The 19,124-nt window shown below is 41.7% G+C and overlaps 1 protein-coding gene across 1 annotated transcript in view; it reads left to right on the forward strand.

Annotated features, from left to right (window-relative positions):
* The first annotated feature begins 304 nt into the window (after positions 1-304).
* Positions 305-19,124, forward strand: part of CERS3 (ceramide synthase 3) — a 121,865-nt gene continuing 103,045 nt past the window's right edge. The window contains exons 1-2 of the mRNA XM_033188834.1: positions 305-751; positions 8,111-8,198. The gene's annotated coding sequence lies outside the window, so the exon portion shown is untranslated. The remainder of the gene's footprint in view (positions 752-8,110; positions 8,199-19,124) is intronic.

Below are 19,124 nucleotides of genomic sequence, written 5' to 3' on the forward strand. Positions count from 1 at the left end.
TAATGAGCTTGTCTGTCTTTACTTACGATGATTGTTCTTAGAGACAAACAGATAAAAATGCAAATTATATCTGACTATTCTAAAAAGAAAAGATTCCCAGACTATTTTATTTTTTGGCGGTTATATGATTCAAAAAAAAGTGATTTTTTTTCTCAATTCCTAGGAAGATGGCAGATAAATCACATTCCTGTGGACCAATGCTCCTCAGTGGATGAGTTTTGTGGCATGGTGGTGATTTAGTTAGCAAGAGCCCTGCCTGTTTTCTGGAGAGTACTATACTTGTCAAACCAGCTCCTAGGACAGTGCAGGGTTGTGACTGGTGTTTTGGGGTTCTCTTTGCACATAAGCCCTTTCCTTTTAATACAAACAGCAAGATCATCCTGTTCAGCAGTTGATGAATGACTGTGTGCACCAAAAGGCGACAATGATGAGGCAATTGATGCATTTGTAACTCAATGTCTGACTGAATTCCAGTTTTCTTTTCTCAAAGTGGCGAAACAGGAAGCAACATCCCATCAGGAAGAACCTGAGGTGCCATCCAGTAGCTTCACCTCACGTCACTGACTGCCCTCAGTCAGAAATCTCGACTTGCAACTTTGGAGGGTGGGTCTCTGAAGGAATTTCAGGGCTTACGCAGAGATGAGGTGTGTTGCTCTCTGAGGAGAACGAAGCTGGCTGGAATGCTGGAGGCTGCTCTCTGACTACACTTCACAAGCAAGGGGCACCTTTTGTGGACTGACATTTCAGAAAGGTAGGAACCATCTCATTGATGTAGTTAGAATTTGACGGCTTTCAAAACCAAGGTGGCCGTGATTCCGTGTGTGAGCTTGTGGGTGTATGTGTGCCTGGGTGCGTGACAGAGAGAGGGAGAGGAGACAGAGAGTGGGGGAGAGGCAGCTAAATGAAGTCTGATGTTTGGGAGAAATACAGAAAAGACAGACTTGGGGCCCTTTGCTTTGTAGAGTTTTGCTTGTAAGTGTTTAGTAGCGGAGGGTAAATGTTGAGTCCAAACTTCCACTCCTGACCTGCATTGCTCTCGGGCGAGTTTAAACTGATTCATTGAGGGTTAGGAAGAATGGTTTGGGCAATGAAATCACATGCGCTGAATGCTCAGCATAGTTTGGTTTATTAGGAAAGCCCTGACTCCAGGTGGAATGAAAGGGGTCACTACAGATCTTTGCCAGGTGGCATGGCAAAGGCCATTTCAGACCGTCTCACAGTGCCTTAAACTGAGAACAAGGTGGGACTCGCTCACCCCTAGTGGCAAGCCTTCCTAAGCTGCTTCTGTCCTGAGAGATATAGTGCTCAATGTCATGCCAGGAGAAATTAGCTGTTTAGTTCTAAGGCTGCCAGTCTCATGCAAAAAAAAATGAAACAAAATCAAACTACTTTTTCTGATCCAAGCAAACGTTTAGCAAGAATGTTCTGTTAAGCGTTTTTATTTTTTTGAAAGCTTTACACAAAGCAAGGGAAATAAACCTTTAGGGCTGACCAGATAATGAATTTTAATTTATTCATTAACCCACAATGTTCAAGTGCCTTCTCTATCATAAGTGAGTGTTTGACTTGAAACTTCACTTTTTCATTGCCTTCCCCCTACAAGCCTTTTGTTTTTCTTAAAAGGGGTTTCCATTTATAATTTCATCAACAGAATTTCTGGAAAAAGGGACAAATTCTTTAAAGAGAAAATAAGTATATGTTCATAAAGGTAATAATTGTGCGGTCCTCTCATTAACAATATTTCTGCCTTTTTCTAAAGTATCAATCAAATTGATTTACATAAGTTTGAAGATCATTCTGGGCTAATAATAATCTACATTTACTAAGTCCTTGCTGTATGTTCATGCATTTTCCCATTTAGGGCTCATGATATACCACTTTCAGATGAGGAATTGAGGCTTAGTGAGATTTACAGTGATACAGTAGGGATGTGAGAAAGCCACAGCTTTATTGCCTTTCTGCACACTAAGATATATGATTTCAGCCCATTCTATATTCCCATTCATTTCCATTAACCCCTCACAGGATCCTTGTTGTGTGGAGGGATTCCTGAAGCCATGATAATATTCAAACACTCTAACTTGGTATCTTATAACAAAAGGCCAAAATCAATCAATTTATCACCTGCTTCTGCTGCTGGGGGAAGGCTTGGTGTGGTGGACAGAACATTGACTAGAAAGACATATCAAAATTCGAATTCCTGCATCCTGCTTACTAACTGTGACCCTGGCAAGTCACTGAAATTCCTTTTTTATTTTTTTGTGATGGAGTCTCACTCTGTCACTGAGGCTGGAGTGCAGTGGCATGATTTTGGCTCTCTGCAACCTCTGCTTCCTGGGTTCAAGTGATTCTCATGCCTAAACCTCCCAAGTAGCTGGGAGTACAGGCATGTGACACCATACCAAGCTAATTTTTTTTGTATTTTTAGTAGAGATGGGGGTTTTGCCATGTTGGTCAGTCTAGTCTTGAACTCCTGGCCTCAAGTGATCTGCCCACCTCAGCCTCCCAAAGTGCTGGGATTCCAGGTGTGACCCTGGAATCAGTGAAATTCTTCAGACCTCAATTTCCTTATTTATAAGATAATTATTATAACATCCATCAAATGAGGTTGTTTATTATAAGGCATAAAAAGGCAGGGTATGTCAAATGCCTTCCGTAGGGCCTGACAGAGGGTAGGCCCTTGGTAAACAGTATTCATTTCTCCATTTTGCAGTGATTTCTTCATGCTCTTGACATGTTGGATCCTGTTCTAGGACTGGGGGTATCACCAGTGAACAAAGTAGATAAATCCCTGCCCTCAGGGAGTTGCCTTTCCACTGGTACTTGTTCCTTATATCCTAGTGTACTTTCTTGGGAAATCACTTTGTGATTATCTTCCTTTGTGGAGCTGATCCAGCTTTCAAACAGCCTCTTAAGCAAAGTAATGAATGTCCTATGCCAAAAATCCCCCAAAGCACAGTAAAATCAGGCAAAGAGCAAGAACATCAGATACCTCTTTTTCAAAAGTCAGTTTGTTGTGATAGGCCAGGAAAGTTATGTTTTTATACACACACACACACACACACACACACACACACACACACAGAGCTTATGTGGGTTTTCCCTGGCCTCCACACCACAGCAGAAGCACTGCCAGGAGCTGGCGGAGTGCTCATGGGAGGAGGGTGCTGGGCTGGCTCCAAGGGAGCTCCCTCCACTCACAGAGCATGGAGTGTATCGTGGCAACTGTTCATTTATCTTGGGCCCCAAGCCACCCACACAACAAGCTTGGACTTTCCAAGCCCTCCCCAACACGAATTTAGGGATGCGATGCAAAGATTGACCTGCAGATGTACACCTTTATAAGGATGGATTTGGGACAAAAGCGATGGACTTATGTTTTGGCAAAAAGCCTTCAGTCAAGTTCATCAAGCAGGCCAGCTGGCGTCAAGAATGGTGTTTTGGCAATCTGTCTCTATATTTGAATCTGGAGAAACTGCAGATCGTGGCAGAGAGATAGCAGAGGGGAACACAGGGAAGCTCTCTCTGGAATCAGCTGCAGGTAGATTCTTTTTTCTCCTGGAAACACCTCAACACACACTACAACAATCTAACTGATCTTATACAGGCCGAGTTTGTGGTTTTATTTACTGGGTGGACCTAGGATGACTGAAGAAATCCTTGTGCCAACCCTAGACAGACCAGACAGTTGTCAGTATGAAAGAAGGCATTCTAAAGTAGCAGGATTTATTTTCCTAAGTCCTGTGCAACAATCAAGTCCATCATTTTACAGCCATACTGTATGTACTGCCTTAAGATTTGTCCTTGTAGCTGGAATTTAAAATGATGAAAACAAATGAAGCTAAAAGTCTAATTAAAATAAATAAATTGGCCGGGCGCGGTGGCTCAAGCCTGTAATCCCAGCACTTTGGGAGGCCGAGACGGGCGGATCACGAGGTCAGGAGATCGAGACCATCCTGGCTAACACGGTGAAACCCCATCTCTACTAAAAATACAAAAAAATAGCCAGGCGAGGTGGCGGACGCCTGTGGTCCCAGCTACTCGGGAGGCTGAGGCAGGAGAATGGCGTGAACCTGGGAGGCGGAGGTTGCAGTGAGCTGAGATCCGGCCACTGCACTACAGCCCAGGCGACAAAGCAAGACTCCGTCTCAAAAAAAAAATAAATAAATAAATAAATAAATAAATTAGGGTTATGTATAAAAACCCCAATTGGCAAGTGAACGGAGAGATTAAGAATCTTTGACCTTGTACAAAACTGTAACAGCCACAATTCTCCACAGGGCTTTCTGTTGATGGTGGACAGATGTTCAATTGTAAATGGGCTTCAGTTAGATCACTTCCAAAGGTTGTTATTATCATAATTTCAAGGCTGAGAAGTTCCATTAATAAATAGAAAATAGGTCTGATGAGATTTGACTTGGATGTTCATGAAACAAATTTTACCTTTCCCAAATATGAGAATTTAAAAATTCTCCATCTGTGAGTATCTTCTTGCTACTCAAATATAAAATTAAAGGGTTCTGGTTATTTATTTTTTGGCCTACCTGGCCACTGGAAAATCTGTGGAGACGATTTGTGCTGGTGTTGGGATTGTATGTTTCAATCTAATGGAAAGTTTCCTTTTTATTGTTTCCTGAGTTAAATCTTTAGGAAATACCAGGAAACTAAGATATTTAACCAAAATTCCCAAATCTGTCTGCTCAGGATTGGTAAACATACACTCACTCTCATACACACACATGTGTGCCTGTGTGCATGTACATAATATGAAAACACAACCAAAAGATGCATACATTTCTCAGTAATGGGAAAAGTGTAAAATTCACAGGTAAGGCATATATTTAGGTTATTTGAAGAGGTAAAATATTACATTAAGGAGCTTGAAGCCATTTTTACTTACTATATTCATGTTCTAAGATGAAGTACTTAGTGAAGAAAAATCATGTGATAATCCATTTAATTCTCTGCTGGGATAAGGTCTATTTGTTTTATTTTGATTTCTTTGCCAGACATATTTTACTGGATAGTCAATAAATACTTGTTGATTGGATTGACCCTGACACAGCTGAACAATAAACTAATCATTTCAAAATTTAAGCAAAACATTCTGAAAGCATTTTCTTCAATAATGAGGATTACTTGACATCATTTAATAACTAACTTGGCTTCAATTTCTTCCCCTCAAAGTTTGTTTTCTTGTTTGACATATGATTAAAACTTTAGAAACATACAATATACTGATGCTGAACAAATGTCAAATTCTGCAGATTAGCAATTTTCATTTGTAATGTTCACATCACAGGATCATTACTATACTCCACTTTGGGTCAAAGTTATGGGGTTTCATAATGAGCTATTCCTATCCCATTAGCTGTAACTTGCTTTTCCTGGCTTGATTCCAACAGAGATCTGCCTTATGTGGAATTCTGGGCTATAACTAATTGTGTAAGAGTAAAACTTCAGAGCTGTTCTAGGATGACTATAAAATTGTATGCAACTTGAATTTTCCTAAGTGATTGTTGTGTAGATTACACTATTGCAGTGATTTTCAAACGTTTTTAACCATTACTGATAGTAAGAAATACTTTTCAGATCTCAACTTAGGACACATACATACACACAATTCTGAAATAATAGTTTCATTAAAACAATACCTATAGGTATTGATGTTTTCTATTTCATTTTATTACACTCTACAAAATTTCTGGTCATAACCTACTAATTAATTTTGTGACCTACTGGTAGTGGTTCTCAATACTCTCTGAAAATTATAATCAACTAGGGAACAATAGACCAATGGAATGGACTAAGAGGATAGGAAAAAGCCTCCACAAATTTGGACCTTTGATTTATGACAACATTGGCACTACAGGAAAGGATGGCCATTTGAATGTCCATGTACAAATAAATGAGTCTTGAGTCTCATCTTAAATTTCATGCAGCTCTAAGTATTAATCTAGATGTGATAGGTAAAACAATATAACTTCTAGATCTTCACTGTCCAATATGGCAGCTGCTAGCCACATGTGTCTATTGAGTACCTGAAATACTAGAAAATTTAAAATTACATATGTTACTCCCATTTTTTCCCTACTGAACAGCATTGTTCTAGATGACAAAACAGAATGTATGTATGACCTTGGGTAGACAGTGATTTCTTTTTTTTTTCTTTTTTTTTTTTTGAGACAGAGTCTTGCTCTGTTGCCCAGGCTGGAGTGCAGTGGCACGAGCTTGGCTCATTGCAAGCTCTGCCTCCTGGTTCACGCCATTCTCCTGCCTCAGCCTCCTGAGTAGCTGGGACTACAGGCACCCACCACTATGCCCAGAGAGTTTTTTGTATTTTTAGTAGAGACGGGGTTTCACCGTATTAGCCAGGATGGTCTTGATCTCCTGACCTTGTGATCTGCTCGCCTAGGCCTCCCAAAGTGCTGGGATTACAGGTGTGAGCCACTGCACCCGGCAATTTCTTAAACAAGATACAAAAAGTACTAACATGATGAAAAAGATCTATAAATTGGTTATTTTAAAAATAAGAACTTCTGTTTCTCAAAGCATACCACTAAAAGAGTGAAAGACAAACTGCAGGAGAGGAGACATTTGCCATGCAAATAACATGCAGGGAGTCATGCATATAACATGACTTGTTATGCATGTAACAAACAAGGAACCCTATCCAAAACAGAAACAAGACAATTCTGAAAGATAGACTATCACAACAGAAAAATGGGCAAGAGGTTTGAACAGGTACTTCACAGAAAAACATATTCAGAGAGCCAAGAAACATGAAACATACTTAACCTTGTTAGCTTTCTGGGGGAATGCAGATTAAAACTGCAGTGAAGCACCACTACACACCCATCAGAAAGGTGAAAATTTAAAAGACAGACAATATAAATGTTAGCAAGGATATGAAACCACTGGAACTCTCATACATCACTGAGAGGAGTGTAAATAGTCACAACAGCTTTGAAAAACTGTTCAGCAATATCCGTTAAGCTGAATATACATATGCCTTATGACCTGGCATTTCCACTCCCAGGTATGTGCTCTACAGAAATGCATTCACGTATTTACCTAAAGCATGTTCAAGAATGTTCATAAATGACACCTTTAAGTGTTATAATCCCAAACTCAAAACAACCCATATTTCCATCAACAACAGAATGGGAAAACAGATTGTGATATAGTCATGGAATGGAATATAAAACGTCAATGAAAATGAGTTTGCTACTGTTACATGCAACAACAGAGATGCGTCTCAGTCTTGAAAGTTGAGTGAAAGAATCCAGATGCCAAGGAATGTACTCAAAACAATTGTTTTTACATAAAGTTCAAGAACAGGCAACATGAATCCATGGTGGTGACAGGGAGAGACATGAGGAAGAGTCTGGGGCGCTAGTCATATTCTTCTGTGCTTTGTTACTTTACCATCTGTATGTTATACTTCAATAATTATATTACAGTGACAGTACAGCAGTGACAATACTGATACCAGGACTGTACCTTCAGAGATCTTGGTTTAGTTGATCTGGTTAGGTAGAAAGCATAGTCTAAAAATCTCTCCCAAGGAATTCACATGTAGAACCAGGGTTGGGAACCAGTGCACTAATGGTTCATGACTAGTCCTTTGAAAACCCATGTGCTATGACAAACTGTAATTTTTACACCAGGCTGTGCTAGGCCCTTATTATCTCTGCTCAAGTTACACTGACTTGAAGACATAATTCATATTGAGAAATGTTAGCAGCTTAAGGAGTCACAAAGTTAACTGCCCTAGAAAGCCAGTCAGGTGCCTGAAAACAGTTGGCCAGGGGGTAACCATGTGTTCCATTTAAGGCCTGTGACTCCAGTGATTCTTGCCAATCTTCTGAGTTTCTGAGTGAAGCTGCAAATCTGGATTTCTATATGCAAATTCCTGAATTTTCAGTGTTGGCTGAAATTGTTTTAAAGCCCCATGCACCAGTCCAAACTGGTAGGCCCAACTTTGCCAGCACCAAGCTCTCCCATTGGTTTGAAACTCTGACTTAAGTTTTAGACCTATTATAGAAGGATGCTTACAGGCACAGTTGTATAGTATATTAATTATGTTTCTCTTTTTCTGTTTCTGCAGGGATGTTGTGAAACAAAAGGAGACATTTATATATATACATACATATAGTATTTGAGTTCCTCAGTAGAAAGCTATCTTATACACTCAGGTAATTATCTTTATTTTATTTTATTTTATCTCTACTGTGTTTTCTTAACTATAATCCTGGGAAATTAACATCTGTGACTCAGAAGTTGATTATCTGGCACTGTTTTGCATATTCTGGGGACAACTGGAGTTGTGGGCAAAGCCAGTACCATGCTATTCTCTATGAAATACTATAGATTTGTATTTTTTCCTTTTGAGAGGGGAGATGCAGGAGAAAGCTTCATGTGATAGCAGCAGGTAGCAAAGAGCCATCATTCGGTGGCATTTGCTGTCTGTGCTCTGGTCTTCCCTTCCCCACAACACCTGCTGTTCTGATGTGAAGGAAGGAAGAGCTGGCCGTGCTGGGCAGGCCTCTAGCTTCCAGCGTCTTACCTGTAAGGAGGAACTTTCAAAACCACATTCCTTCAAAATCATAAAATATGACCCCAAATGATTAAAAATGATCATTTGTACGAGGCATGTTCACAAATATTGACTTGATGAAAGGCAAAGTCAGGTACATAGAGGGGAGGAGTTGCACTTTTACCGTTAATAGCTAAATTTGTGACTGGTTCTGTATCACCTTGAACAAGTTGCTTTATCTCTCTAAACGTCATTGTTCACCTGCAAATCGGAAGCATGAATAATTATTATTGTTGTAAGGATTCAATGAGTGGATGCTTGTGGGTGCAACATTGTAAGCTGTGGTATATACAGTTGTTTGTTATAATTTTAATCATCTCATTTACTTTTTGCAATGGTCTGTGAAAAGCTGGTGTTATTATTCCCAGTTTTCAGCTGCAAGAACCAGATATTCATGCTGCTGGATGTCTGATCCCAGGTCTATGCTCTCCCTGCACCAGCTGTGCTTGCTCACACAGAGCTTCCCCTCCTCCCCACCCTGCCCACTCCTAGTGGGACAGTGGAGGGCTCAGGCAGAAGGGGCTCCCATCCAAGGCAACACCCTGCCTTGGGCCTATCGTTTTCTACACCTTCTTACCAAAAGTTTTGCTAAACAGCAAAGGCAGTTCATCACACATGTATTTTCCCAGCCTGCTTTTTAGTGAAGGTGACAGTGGTGAACAGGTAGCCTAATAGGAGGAAGAAATACTTCCTGCTCACAAAGAAAGTGTTTGCTGTGGGAAGGAGCAGTCCAGTGGGACCTTTAGGAGTCACATAAGGACGTCTGTCTTGGTCATGCTATCAGCCCCTCTGGTGGCTACACAGCTGGAACAGATCTTTGGCTTCCAGAATTCATGGGACTTCTGGAGATTCAGACCTATCCCAAGGCCCTGTGAACAGGCCTACCCCTAACATTTGCAAGACACAGGGCAAGAATACAAATGGAGGCACCAGCCCTCAGCTGGGCCCGGTCTTTCCTCTCAGCTCCACTTATATCCTGCTCCGCTAGGAGCCTGGTGTGCATGTGTGTGGCCACTGCATGCTGCAATCCCTGCCTTCCCCTCCCCGAGTCTTCTTTGGGCCTTCTCCAGGCCTAGCATTATACTGTGCTGTCATTTATAAGAGGGCAGACCTAGAAAAGGGCCCATGCAGGTCCTGGAAGTGGGCTCAGAGCTGCTCAGGCAGGGAATTCTAGGATCCTTAATCACCTAGCAAGTCTGGAAAGGTGGCATGGATGTGGGTGTGCATGTCTCCCTGAACCCGTGGACTCCTCACCCAAGGGAGAAGTGAGGCCAGAGGAGGGCCAGAGTGGGGGTCTTTTAAATTAAGGCCAGATGTAAGGGTGGGGCTGCTCCTGAGGATCAAGCGCAGCGTCCTGGTACACAGTTGGCACTTAATCATACCTTTGACTGATGTGCGACAGAGTGACAAAGGCTGAGCAATGTCAGAATTGCTGTGGAATATCTAAGTGTTGCTCTTCTTCCACCTCCATGCTCCATAAACATCGACCTAGAAGCGTGGCAAAGGTTGGAGTGGCTGGGATTTCATAAGGTGGCAGATGAGTGACATTCCTAACCTTGTGTGCTAACAGGAAGAGCAGTTTACTGAGAAACAACTTCACTGGGCAGGGAAGAGAAACAATCTAAGGCTCTCCCTCTCCCCAAACAAGAGGACATCACTGAGGCTCAGATGGGTATCTTGGTATATTTTTAGAATCCATGTAGGTTTAGTGTCTTTTATATGTATATTCGAGGTAATAGTTGGTATATTTGAAGCTGAATATCATATGACCCTTCTGTTCACTTTTTTTTTTCAGAGCATTTCTTTTCTTTAGAGCAACCTAAAGATATCTATATTTAAATTTCATGAACATGAATAACATTGAGGAACTCTGAGTCCCCTCACATAGCACCTGGAGCTGCTGCTGGAAGGTGGGGATGGTAGTGAAGTGGGTCAGAGTGGTCAGTTCAATTCCAAGTCCACTTCCATCACTGTCTCATCTCCAGCGTTCTCCACCACAAAATCTGGACTTGTGATTCACAGTAGCACTTTGGCCAAGTATATTTTTTGGCAAATTTTTTTTTTTTTTTTTTTTTTTTTGAGACAGAATCTCGCTCTGTCGCCCAGGTTGGAGTGCAGTGATACAGTCTTGGCTCATTGCAACCTCTGCCTCCCGGGTTCAAGTGATTCTCCTGCCTCAGCATCCTGAGTAGCTGGGATCACAAATGCACACCACCACGCCTGGTTAATTTTGTATTTTTAGTAGAGATGGTTTCACCATGTTGGTCAGGCTGGTCTCGTACTCCTGATCTGGTAATCTGCCCGCCTCGGCCTCCCGAAGTCCTGGGATTACAGGCATGAGCCACCACGCCCAGTCTGGCGGAATTTTTTAAAATAAAATATCCAATAAGTCTTAAAAAAAGCATTTTAAGAAGAAGGCTTAGGAACCCCATGACCCCAGACAAAGATCAATAGAGGAGAATCAGAAGATCACATTGGCGCAAGTTTGACTGATCCCCCAGGGAAAAGGAGCTGATCATGTGCCTGGTGTAGTGTTGAGCTAGGAAATCCTATGTATGTTATTAGCACAGTATCATCTCACATTCATACCAGCTGATTTTCACTAATAGGCAGAGAGATGATGTGAAAATTGTGTAAATGCATATTGACAGAAATTTAAGGATACTCCTTTGAAAGAATGTATATTTGAAAAGTCTGGAAATTTTTATTTTTAAATAATATGTTACATTTTCAAACAATATGCCCAAGACTTTTTCTGCCAGACATCTTTGTAAGCGAAGTATCTCTAAATTCAAAGTCATAGATTTAATCATTAATCAAAAAATGGAATAAATGAAATTTTTTCTCTAATGTTCCAGGCACTGCAGATATTCTGTATGAGCCATGCTCTCTCTTTCTCTCTCTGTCCTTCTCTCTCTCTCTGTCCCTGTCTCTCCCTGTCACTCTGTGTGTGTGTCTCTCTCTGTCTCTTTCTCTTTGTCCCTCTCTCTCTCATTCTGTGTTTGTCTTTGTCTATCTCTCTGTCACCCCCCTATCTATTTAAAATCGGGGTGTTATACATTTTTTTCTTTAAGAGGGTTCTTGCATTAGACAGGGCTAGACAGAAAAGATTAGCCTGTTTCCAGTGTGAAGTCTTATGGTTTATTTTCTCTTGGTGAGTAATTAGCAAGGGCTGGTGATCACTGACAGAGGGAGCAGCTGCCCTGGCCAGAGAGATGAATGACCAATCCCCATTTGCTCAAGGTAGAAAACAGTAACTATTCCAACAGGTGCCTAATCCCCCAGCTCAGTGCCATTGGCCCTTGGCCAGAGATATTGCTCTGACTTTTCTCGTGATTTCAGAGTCTGAAAAGAAAGCAGTTGAGACTGTATTTGGGGGATGTTTTTCTGCACTCCTTCACCATTTCCCTGCCTCTCCTGTAGGCACTCATACCCGCTGCACCCCACCCTCCTCCAAGAACTACTAGAATCTTTGTCATCCTGTTCTTTTTAAGGGGTGCTTTATCTTGCGGGGGCTGTACAACAGGAAATGCTGACTGCAAACATTACATAACAAAAACTTATTTTAAACTATTAAAATTTGGAGCTTGCTTCATCAGCGTACCTTAGTAACCCCAAATCCTTTCCTAAAAGTGACCCAGCTTCCTCTTTATCTGTGGGCGAGAGACAGATGTTCCAAATTCCTTTTTGATCAAGAGGTGGCCTCACACCCTCCTCTAGGTCCTACTCTTTTTCATAAAATGATTCCTTTGGTGGCACTGCCCAAGCAAGTTTTATGAGGTAAGAAATCCTGCTGTCACTGAGGAAATGAGTCAACCTGCAAGTGACACTATCCCTCAGAAAAGCCACTCCCCCACCAACACTTGGTCAGGCTGACCTAAACCCTGATCAGGGTATTGTAGGAAAGGAGGGACTGCTGGCTGGCCATCATGCCACTTGGAAGGCACAGTGCCATTGATGAGGAAATGTAAATAGTGACTGCAGTACCAATGCCAACAGTATATCGGGCACTTGCCATGTGCCAGGCATTACATTAGGTAATTGAGACACATGATGTACTTCATTTAATCCTAATCTAGAACTTACAAAATAAACATAAAATGTTGTGTCTATTTTTACAGACTGACTTGCCCAAGATCCCTTAGCTATTCAGTGACAGGACTGACCTTCAAACTGGGCTTCCTGACTCCAGAACCACAGTTTTAAGTTTTTAAGCTTTGTGAGGAATTCAGGGCTTAGAAAACATCGCTTGCTCTAAGCCATGTAGTTGGAAAGTGGTGAAAATGACATTCAGATTCCCAAACTCCTTTTATTAGCAAGCCACTAGGTCCTGGGTTCTCACATGTCCTGTCCTGGAAATCCTACTCCCGTTTGCTGGGGTTGGGAGGGAAATCTGGGCATTCTTCCGGGTGAGGCCCATCTTTGGAAAGCTTGGAACCACCTGACACTGCAACACAGACTCTCCAGGACCTGTCCCTGGGTATTTTACTCAGCACAGTTGGTACCCATTATGTGGGCTTTCCTTACTGAAAGACAGCTGTGAAACCAGTTATCTTTATCCAGTAGTGAGAGAGATAAGAACATGATGGGGGAGGAGGCTATGAAGCCATAGGAGGTTCTCCCATTTCTCTCTCTGAGGAATCTTTTAAAACTTAGTATTTAATTTTATTGTTTAAACCAGCCTGACATCTGATTCTTTCCTGTGCCTAGTAGGGGAGGATAATAAGATGAGGTTACTACTTAACACTTACCCAGCTTTGTGGGTTACTGTGTTCAGGTACGTCTGTATACCTAATCTCCCTTAATCCCATGACAGGTCTTTGTGGTAGGTGGAATTAACCCCATTTAACAGGCCAGTAAACAAAGATTCAGAGAGATTGAGTTGCCTGAGATCACTCAGCTACTACGTGACAGGACTGGCCCTCAAACCAGGTTTCCTGACTGTAGAGCCACCGTTCTCTTGAAAGATTTTAGGCTCTATGCAAGACTTATAGCTGCTTGTGGTATGTGAAGTGCTGCATTCACTCATTTTTGTTTGTTATTTTTATTGTATTCATCAATTGCCAGCTTGCAATTTGTATAACGGCCTTACCCACCCCTTTCTAACTGGATAAGGTGACGGGAAGCCAGTGCAGCACCCTTGAGTGGCACACAGGAGTCTTTGCAGACACTAAGGCAATCCTTTAGTCCCTCAAATGGGAAAACTGAGACAGAACCAGGTGACTCACCTTAGGCCCTTTGTGACTCACTGGCAGCGGGTTCCCAATTCCTTTGCTCTGGCCTGGACCAGTCACTTGTGCCCGACACTAATAACAGGGTAATTTGTGAGGCACGATGTGTTCTCCAGGCGAGGGAGGAGAAGGTGGTCAGTGGAGAGGAGCAAGATGTTTACCAGCAATTGGAAAGGAAATGCTGACAGGATGCTACTTGGATTAACATTTCTTAATGTTGCAACACCATTGCCTACTTACCCAGCCACCAATTTACATTTTAGATTCCTAAAGTGAACCATCAAAAGGTGGGGAGGGGAGTTCTACCTTTGAAAACAGAACTATCAATCTTATAGTGTTCCTCCCCATCACCTTGGATCCCTTTTTTTGGAACCCTAAGATTTACATTCTTCTAAGACATTTCTGTTCTGTAACTTTTCTTTACACCCCTCTGATTTCAGTTATACTTGTTTTTTCTGCAAATTTCTATCCACATTACCAGTCTAAGTCAACTTCCTGGCTCACTTACCACCCTGGGTCCTGAGTGGGCCTTTGATAATCTCTGTTGAGGTAATGATCAGGCCAAGACGAGCCTGAGCAGATTAAGGTGAAGGGGCCTTGGGAGAATTACATTTTGGTGAGCACTGCCTCCTGGAAAGCCATGTGCTATTGTGTCTTTATTACCTCCACACTGTAAAGTCAATTTACAGGTAGATTTCAAGAGCCTGTCTTCCTACTGACTAAGGGAGTACACTTTGTATTTTCTCTGAAATTGTTAAAATCCAAAAGATTCCAGTAGTTAGCTGTTTGTGTGAGTAAAATGGCTATGATAAGTTTTTATGTAGGCAGCAAACTTGCCTTACTTCAAATCAGTTTAATCCACATATTATCTGTGTGAAGGCATTAGCTTTTGTATATGAAACATTTACTATAAAAAATTAGCCTCTTAAAATATTAATGTGAAACAAATCATCATTTGGTCAGGGGGAACTAAGTGTGTATTGGAAAAACACTGGCTTTCCTGGCTTTACTCAGATAAAGCAATTTTATTTCCCTGGGACTCAGTTTCGTCATATTTATAGCGTTGGGCTAGATGTTGCATGACTTTTAGAATAAAATTTGCTTTCACTGATTTGAATAATCAAATAAGAAAACAATGATACATTTTCCTAATGTTGAATCAGTAGTAACAATATTTTAAAAGTTTAAGCCACCCGGAATTTATCATTTTAGTATACCAATTATTTTTTATGTTTCTTTCTAGTTTTTATTTTTATACCCACACACATACATATGATATGTATAAAATAGTATCATATAATGAGATCATATGCATCATATAATCATAGTATGATATAAATTTGGGTTTTACTTTTTAATATGTCATGGGATTTTTCATGTTGATACATTTTATAATTTTTAACATTAGCTGGATATTATCTGGAGTAATATTTCAAATGTGCTTAAACATTCTGGTTTTTAAAAACTAGTATTACTAACATTGAAGTGTTATTTATTAATTGTAGCTTTCAAAAATTGTGTCCAGTTTTATGTATATTCCCAGGTACACTTGAACATTTTAGTGACTCCTAAAATTTATTATCTCGTTTCCAAAAGGATACTATCATTTATGTTGCCACCAGTAACAGATGCGTGTAGTTAATTTTACTATATTGTAGTTTGCACTGAATATTATTTTTAAATAACTTCTTCTAACTTAATAAGTGTCAATTAAAGAATTTTAGGACCTGGAAGTTTATGTAGTTCCCTTTTTTAGAAGGGCAATTTCATGGTATTTAATAGCTTGACTCCAATTTATCATTTAACAGACATGAAATAAAGTGATTTACAAGCATTTACCCACTTACTCATTCTAACAACCCTGCAGGGAGGTGAGGTACAATGATCAACTCCATCTTGTAGATGGGGAAACTGAGGTCATGCTAGTTGTTCATGGGCACGTGGCTAGTTAAGTGTCAGAACTAAGTTTTAGACCTGAGGAGCCTGGCTCCAAAGTCCATGTGCTTGACCACTGTGGTATATGTATTGACCACTCACTATTTGTACCTTCTGTATGCCAGGTTATGGAACCTTGGGGGATCTGGGGCTCTGGAAAGCCTAGATGAGGATCTTATAGACGCTTAAATGGAGGATTTAGGAGGAGAGAGTGAGGTGAAGGGGTGAGCAGAGCATTCTAGGCAGAATGAATGGCTTATGCAAATGCCTCAAGGCTAAAAAAAGAACTTTGATAGTAATTCCAGTACTTTGGAAGGCTGAGGTGGAAGGACTGCTTGAGCCCAGGAGTTTGAGACCAGCCTGTGCAATATATAAGACCTTGTCACTACTGAAAAACTAGCAGGGTGTGGTGGTGCACACCTGTGGTCCCAGCTACTTAGGAGGCTGAGGTGGAAGTATTGCTTGAGCCCAGAAGGTCAAGGCTTCAGTGAGCCATGATCATGCCACTAAACTCCAGCCTGGGTGACAGAGCAAGATCTTATCTCAAAAAAAAAAAAAAAGTAAAGAAAGCAAGAATTTTGCCTTTTGCTTTCAAAGATTAGAAAGCAGACCCCTCACAGTTGAAGTATCACAGACTGAGGGGAAGCGGGGCACAGAAGGACTGGAAAAGTAGGCAGGGGTCCAACCAACCAGGGCCCTCCTGCAAGCATCTCAGTTCCAGGAGAGTGCAGGTAGAGGTAAGATAGGGAGCTGCCTCCAGACAGAGGTGGACTCATTTTGGACAAAAAGCCTCTGACAGAACCTTCCCCAAGTGGAGTTTATTCTGCACACAACAGGAGACAGCAGTAGCTACCTGGAGCATTTCTAAGAATTAGTTCATTGGCTCAAGATTTAGGTTAGGAAGGGGCTGATAGATGGCAACCTAGATCACAGTGTATTGCGGAGTTTTATTTCAGAGCCAAGAGAAACACATCTTGAAGAGAAGAGCATGAGGGGAGAGCTCTGGCCTGAAAGGGAACTTGACCACACACAGATGCCAATTTAATTGGCATTTTTGAGGTTTATTAGTTTTGCTAGGAAAATATCCCAATTATATATAGTAACAACAAGAAAGTATTGCCCTAGTGGAAAGTGAAAGCTGGTTCATGGAGACATTAATTTAAATTTTGGAATCAGTGGGAGCAGAAGGGCAGAATCACATCATCCTGAAACCTCAAGTCATCACCTAATTTATAAGCACAATAAAGTAAAGCAAACTCTACCAACAGTGATAGGGGGGAAAATGAGAGGGCTCTCCCTTCTCATTTGGGCTTCATAGACCTTTTTTGACTTGCTTAGAATACCCTCAGCCTTTGATATCTAGTATTAGAGTAAGCACATAAAGATGATTGGACTTTTCCATCAAGGCAGACTGGGTCCAGTCAGGGCTAGAATAATGGGAGATTGGCTAGTAACAACTCTGATGAATATTAGACTAGCAGGTATAAGAAGCAGTCACACCTCTGGGATATCGAGCACCCAAGGAAGAGGCTCCCTGCAGGCTGACATGCAGACCCTCTTGAAAGGAGTCTTTATGGTACCAGCGGAACTTGCTGGAAACCAGCCCTCTGGAACTTAAATCTGCTTTATAGGGTGCTGGGAGAGCTGCTCGTTAGCAGGTATCTCCCTGGAGGCACGGTGCCACAACACCCCCAAGGGAGGTGCTGAAATTTGCTGGCGGCTGGGGGCTGCTGGAGCCCTTCACTGTAAGTGCCCCAGATCACAAAAGCAAAACCCTTTCCTCCCAGCATGTTGCTCCATGACCCTCTTCTGGCAAAGTTTCCTGGCCAGCTGGCAAAAGGAAAATACGTAAAGGGATTGAATCCGTTTTCCCAGAGCAGACAAAAAGGATGAGTTTGGAGTTGAGAGGCATTAACTTGACAACTGGCCCAAACTTCATAAAAGAAGCCCTGTAAGCAGAGCAAAGACTTATGATGCTTCTCTCTAGGGCATGTAACAGAGTATTAACGGAAACCCAGTCTCCCAATGGACTTACGACGGAAAAAGTCCCCGGATTATTTATTTATTTATTTATTTTTGTTTTTTTTTTTTTTGAGACGGAGTCTCGCTCTGTCGCCCAGGCTGGAGTGCAGTGGCCGGATCTCAGCTCACTGCAAGCCCCGCCTCCCGGGTTTACGCCATTCTCCTGCCTCAGCCTCCCGAGTTGCTGGGACTACAGGCACCCGCCACGTCGCCCGGCTAGTTTTTTGTATTTTTCAGTAGAGATGGGGTTTCACCATGTTAGCCAGGATGGTCTCGATCTCCCTGACCTCGTGATCCGCTCGTCTTGGCCTCCCAAAGTGCTGGGATTACAGGCTTGAGCCACCGCGCCCGGCCTGGATTATTTTTTTTAAATTGAGTTATAGAAGTTCTTTATATATTCTAGATATAAATTCTTTATATTGCACATATTTTCTCCCAGTTTGTACTGTGACTTTTTTATTCTCTTAAAGCTGTTGTTTTCTTTGAAATGGAGTCTTGCTCTGTCACCCAGGAGTGCAGTGGTATAATCTTGGCTCACTACAACCTCCGCCTCCAGGGTTCACTACAAACTCTCCCGCCTCAGCCTCCTGAGTAGCTGGGTTTACAGGTGCCTGCCACCACATCTGGCTAATTTTTGTATTTTTAGTAGAGATGGGGTTTCACCATGTTGGTCAGTCTGATCTCGAACTCCTGACCTCAGGTGATCCACCCACCTCAGCCTCCCAAAGTGCTGGGGTTACAGGCGTCAGTCACTGCGCCCAGCCTTTGTGGTATCTTTTGATGAGCAGAAGTCTCCATGTTTTACAGTCTACCTGGAAACAACACAAATGATAGCTCTTGTTTACTTATCTTTTCTATTATTTTCTCTGTATTATTAGAGTCACAGTCTCACCTGTTGTAACAAAGATAACTCAAAATTCAATGACTAAGATAAAAGTTCATTTCTCTTGCATGTAACAGTACAGATATGAGTGGCCCAGGGCTAATGAGCTAATTGGCTTTAAAAATCACTCCTGTCCTATCAGCTGCATCTCCAGCTATCAGGAAGGCAGAGAGAAACCAGGACATGCAGCTTGGTCTTTAGGGAGATTATGCAAATCAATTCCACCCCTATGTCATTGACCCAGGCATAGTCACACGTGCCACGTCTGGGGAGGCTGGAGAATACCGCCTCATGGAGCAGGCAGCTACATGCCAGGTGTAACTTAGGTGGGGGCTAGGGATATGTGACTAAAAAGAGTAAATGGATACTTGGGAGCATCCTGATACCACTTAATGACATCTTTGAGGTGATAGCATATTTTTGTCACAAATATTCTGAATTTTTCTTTTTTTAA

The sequence above is a fragment of the Trachypithecus francoisi genome, unplaced genomic scaffold (assembly GCF_009764315.1).
Source record: "Trachypithecus francoisi isolate TF-2019V2 unplaced genomic scaffold, Tfra_2.0 Lachesis_group3, whole genome shotgun sequence".
Classification (NCBI taxonomy): domain Eukaryota; kingdom Metazoa; phylum Chordata; class Mammalia; order Primates; family Cercopithecidae; genus Trachypithecus; species Trachypithecus francoisi.